Source organism: Diabrotica undecimpunctata, chromosome 9 (genome assembly GCF_040954645.1).
Source record: "Diabrotica undecimpunctata isolate CICGRU chromosome 9, icDiaUnde3, whole genome shotgun sequence".
NCBI lineage: Eukaryota > Metazoa > Arthropoda > Insecta > Coleoptera > Chrysomelidae > Diabrotica > Diabrotica undecimpunctata.
In genome coordinates this window covers 61,690,296-61,696,295 of record NC_092811.1, presented here as the reverse complement: position 1 = coordinate 61,696,295, position 6,000 = coordinate 61,690,296, and positions in this window count along the sequence as shown.

Below are 6,000 nucleotides of genomic sequence, written 5' to 3'. Positions count from 1 at the left end.
TGTACTTTTTTATTTGTATCTCTATTTATAAGGTTTAAGGTAATAACTTATAATCTAAATGGTGTTGTTTTCTTCCGTCTGTGTGGTCTTGGCGGAGGTCTCGTGGCGTTGGTATTGCATTGCGTTTGTCTAGGTTTTATGATTACATTTCTATATATATATATATATATATATATATATATATATATATATATATTTAAATTATATTTAATAGTTGAATAGCAGAGATTTGATCGGTCAATAATTGGTAAATGAATGTCATCAACTACTTCATTGATTTATTTGAATACGTTTCGCTTTTATTCATCATCATTTCACTACAAATAGAAAAGATCTTAGACTATAAGTAAACAACGAACAGGGTTCATACTTACAAAAACAATTTGTAGGTTTTTTCTAGATGTTATAAAAACTTTACGATATCTTAACATTAAAACTTTCTAACTAAACGAGAAAAAAAAAATAAAAAAACATAAGAAAACCCGTAAAAGAGCACTATTGTTCATTTAATTTTGACCGTTGGCTTCATTTGAATGTTGGTTTAAGCTCTTTCAGGTTTCAAGCTAAGCGGCTTGAAACGTGAAAGTCGCTTAGGTGTAGAGAAAATATGGGAATTTCAAATAAAAGATGGCGACCAGTTGGATGGCTGGTATGTGGCGTTGAGGCCGTAGAAGTAGCCTCTGGGGATGTGGGGGTGATGTACAAGAAATATAAGTATGAAAGAAGTACACCCTATCGTGATAGGGTTGAAAAAAAGGGTGAGAAGTAGAAAATACGCAATATTGTTGCAATGAATAATTTGCTGACAGAGTTGGTTAGGTGGCGTTGGGGCCTGCGTAGATGTACAAGAAAGCCTCCCCTGACGTCAGAGGGGGTGTGTGTTCGAAATGGTAAAGAAGAAGCGGTGAAAAGATGAGTAAAGAAAATTGTATGGTGTTATGTAGATATTTAGTAACAAAATATGATAAATGGGGAAATTAGGCAATGCAGATACGTCGTATATATTGGTCATTAGCAAGCTAAAAAGCAACGATTTAATTTTTTAGTATTAAATAAAATTTCATTTTATTCATATAAAGAAACGAATTTTTGCAATTTAAACCATCAACTAGATACGCCCACTTTCTGATAACGCGTAAAAGTATATACAGTTTTAGAATTAAGAGAAAATGATAATTTCATTTTATTCGAACGAATGTTTTGTAATTTAAAACCATCAACTGAATACACCCACATTCCGATAATGCGTTAATGTATATAGAGTTTTAGAATTTGGAGAAAATTATTATGATTCTTGCTTACGCGAAATTTAAATTAATACGTACATACTATTTAACACATAAGTATTTTATTATTAGAAACAGGTAAGGACTAACGAAAATTTCAAACAAATATAAAATTACTATATATTTATTCGTTATGTTAAACGTGTGTCATTTCATCAATGTCTTCCATACGGTGTAGATTAGAAAAGTTTTACGAAAAAATACAAAAGTTAAAAGCCGATATACAGTGGTACGAAGATAGAACTGCAATTGAAAAACGATTTGCAGACCTACATTTGTCAGAAAGGAAATTACCAACAACAACACAATACCCGTTAAACAGAATTCAACCGACAAGATGCCTCAATTAACAACCTCATTCATCATCCTCACAGCTATTGTTAACAATGTCCTTTATACAAACGTTCCAAACAATGTTAAGAACCTGGCGATATGTTTTAACGATGTAAAAACTGATTGCAATCGAACTGAATGGGCTCTAATGGATCATAATGTGGTAAATTATGGACAGCTTCCAGTATTTTTTAAAAAGATACCAAAGTCAGGAGGAACATTCTACAAGATCATCCTAATATCTCCAAATAACACCGAAAGTGATTCAGAATGGTACAAAACTAATAATGATGTCGTCGGGAAATATGGTTCATCGATTATATTTTTAACTATCGTGTTAGTAATAAATGTATTTCTAACGATTAATATTATAAAATTTTTTGTAAATCGCAAATGTAAGTCATGTTGCATTAAAGTAAATATGTAAAAAAGGAAGACAGTCTTTTTTAATAAAACTAAAATAATACGTTTAATCTTTTATTTAAAAAAGTCTAATTTACATAGGTAATATCTTTTCACAAAACCATTGGCGGAGGTGATCCACATTTCTCTCAGTGCAGGAAAATAATCCAGTGGCGTGGCAATTGTTAGCATTATGAATAAAATTCCCCGTAGCGTAAGGTGTATCATCAAATTTGCAGACATCAATAATTGTAGGAAAAACTCCAATTATTTGACATTTCTGCCTTAAAAAATCTATTTTTTGTTCTCCTCGAACGTAAATGTAATCGGCAGCATACAATAACTTGGATTCTAGTATTTGATTTATTTTGGAATATTCAACATCCCCATTAGAATACCGAAGACCATGAACGTTTTTCTCCAAGTATGCAGCAGTCTTCTTATCTTGATTACTCAATGTAGCAAACGGTTGTGGAGACGTAAATATATAATGACATCGTTTATATCCAATTTCAATGGTAAGCTCTTTAGGTACAAACCACCCATCTACGGTGAATCCCTGAATGTCTACGAACGCTACTCTCATGATGACGGCTTGTCTGCTACTAACACTTCATTCAACTTATCTAATCTTTTTAAATGATATTTTTGATAACTTCAGTTAGAGGAAAGTATTCGAGTAGGCTGTCGTGAATAATTAAACAATACGCTCGAGTGCCTGCTGGAAAACCTTCATCTGCTTCGATTTCCAACTTAACATCAACAGTTCCTGATCTGAATGAAGTATCATCCTGTTTGGAACAGTCGAACGTAAATAAGGCATATTTTTTAAAAGCCTGATAATCCAAGATGGGATGTTTTGTTGACGAATGAGCATAACTGGGAAAGAATTCGGTATAGTTGTAGTGAGCTATAGCATAGTCATTTTTATCAAAACCTAATTGCATTCTCTCGTTAGGCCAATATTCCCCATTAATAACCACTCGTATGCTTGACATTCTAATGTGATCGAATAACGTTGGATTGGCGTGAATGTCATCTCGTTTAGAAGTTTGAAAAGCTACAATGACATAGCGTGGACGTTCAACAGCTGAAGTTGTCTTTACACTCCATATCTCACATCGAGATCCTGCCTTAAGTGAAGGTAGTTCATTGAGCTCCCATTTACGGAAAAGTATAGTTATCGGCGTATTATTCTTAATCGGAGTCATTAATTCAATTTTCACATTATCATTCGGAAAGACATGTTTGACCTTGAGTTCCATGCTTGTAACAATTAAAGATACTGCCGTTGTCGTTGTGGCGTTAGGTTCTTCCACTAAAATACAGTCCCTATCATTACGTGCTCGAACAAATCGAAACACTTGACGGCCATAGGTTAATTTATTGTAATCATTGAAAATGTTAAAAATATGTTTTATCGGAATCAGTAAACTAAAGCCGTCTCCTGATAAATGTGGATTATTTGGATGGTTCCATCCTGCGGTACTGAGAAACTTAGAATCTTCAGGAGTATAACACAACAAACTGCGAATAGTGCTAACTACACCTGGATCTCGAACTATTTCTATATCATGTGAACTTTGGATATATGTACATGTATCAAACAAGAAGGCTCCAGCATTCGGTGCAAGAGAAACAGTTCCATTACCCGCTTTCTTTATACTTCCTTTAATTTCCAAAAGTGTTTCGTGTATAGCAAAAAATGCATCTGATTGATTTATGATAAATTCAACAACGTCGCTATTGTTAAATGACTTGATGTAAGGTGTGTATGTACGAAATTCTTCTTTTCTAATAGTATCGTCGAACAGAGGTTTTTGGTAATGTCGAAAATAGGTGGCTGAGGTTCCTGAACCTGTCGTCGAATATATTGACGTTTTGGCATCCTTCAACTTTAATCCAATGGAAACAAGAAAAGCTTTATTTGCAGCAGACACGTCACGCCGCTTGTAGGATTTCCGTGAGACTAGTGGATATTGATGTGTAGAGTTTTGTTTTATAATTAAACCCATCTATATCGTTTCCTTAAAATCCAAATGCAGCGTACTTTTCTCTCCTCTAAAGTTGACAGGTCTTAATTCTTGATCGACTACACTAACGGTAATTTTGGTAATTTCACGTATGTTGTTGCTTACTGGTATGTATATAGGATTATGAGGACGTTCGTCTATAGAAAAACCAGGATCCCCACTTATCGGAAAATGTAGAATGGTGTGCGCAGGTTTGTCCTCGTAGAAGGCTCCTTCGGTAATGTTGCATTCAAAGAGTAGACTCGATACTTTTATAATGTTGACAGGTTGATCTGAAGAATGCGTTTCTCCTGGTGCCAAAACTCTATTTGAAGAGAAACCCAATAATTTTCCAAGACTATCATCTTTATCGAAAGTAATGGTGTGATCCTGACAGAAAATTTACACATTTAAGCGTATTGTTGTTCGGTCTTAAAGTAAACTCCCGAACCGAATTGTATTTATGCATTAATTCATTTCGAATGTATGCTTCGATATCAGTAATTTCATAACATCCGGATGGAATTTCAATGCTACGCAGCTTTGTATGATCATTGTGCTTATAGAAATAAAACTTTTCACCATCAATGTTTGGAATTGAATTAAATGTATGAAATCCTAACACTGCTACATAATACTGTCGAAACGGATTAAGCACAAGAGGCACTTGAGGAGTAAACGAAAACTCGTTTGTAGTACTCGTTAGGGTCAACAATCGAGACATGACTGATATGCGGTAAAAGATGTACTAAGTTAAATAACAAAATATGTTAAAAATTTCTTTATTCTTCTTATACTGTTACATGTTTTTTTTTTGTTTCATTTTTCTTATAATATGACACTTTACAAAATACACATTTACTTTTCATATACATTCCACAAACATCACTCCATTCATGTTTATCATAATCTTTCTTGCAAGGTAAATACTCTTCTAGTGCATGACGAATATCTTGAGGTAGTTCATACCAAACACCGCTCGTTATATTTTCCATAAAAACGCGAATGACACGTCTTAAGATTTCGTTAGATGGTTGCATTGTAGAGAAACTTTAAGCACAAATGTCCACAGTTTATTTGTTTATAACTTTGATATTGATCGTTATTGTAAAAAATTCTTCCACCGTTCAAATATGATATTAGTTCTCGCGGTGGCTTCAAGCAACCATATGAATCAAAGTACTCTATGTTGTTGTTTATCTTCTTGTAAGCTACCCAATGTGTACCGGGGTTCGTTGAAATGTCGAGATTAATTATAGCACATTCATGTTTACGAGGGTTACGCGGTAAATTATCTCTCATAAACACACCACGAAAATTTGTAATTTTAAGTATTTTAGCAAATTTAATCAAGTCCACATTAGTTAAAGGTCTATTAGGTAGCTTCAGCGGGAGTTTTTTGACTTCTTTAAATATAATCCAAAGCCACCTTTAGCGTTTTTTCGAAGGTATAATCCTTTGCCTAGATGTTCCATAGCTTTATTGTGACGTTTATCCTCTTCTAGTTTCTTTTGAGCATTCTTTGAATCAATTACAGTCTTGGCGATTGCGCTTGCGCCCCCCGCCAAACTACCAAGAGCTGATAAGCCTGCAAAGATGGGGATTAAAGGTAAAATACCACCTGATTTTGGTTCCAATGGAATGATTCTTGGAACCCGTATATTCTTTTTCCCACCTACGTTCTTAACAGCTGCTCTAGCTGCTGCAAGTGCAAGAAGGGCTGATTTGCGCAGATTTGGTAGCGGAGGAGATCGTTTCAATTTTCTGATAATTGGTTGCAGAACATGTCGCCTAAATGAACCAACACCTTTACCATGTTTCATACCCATACCCAGTTTTCGTTTAGCTTTCATCGCTGTAGTAGTCAACCAGGCAGTAGCTTTTTCACCCAAAGATGCGTCTTTTGCTTTAACTCGTTCCCACGCTTTGTTTTCCAACACCCAATCTGCTTTATGTCGATCTTTCAA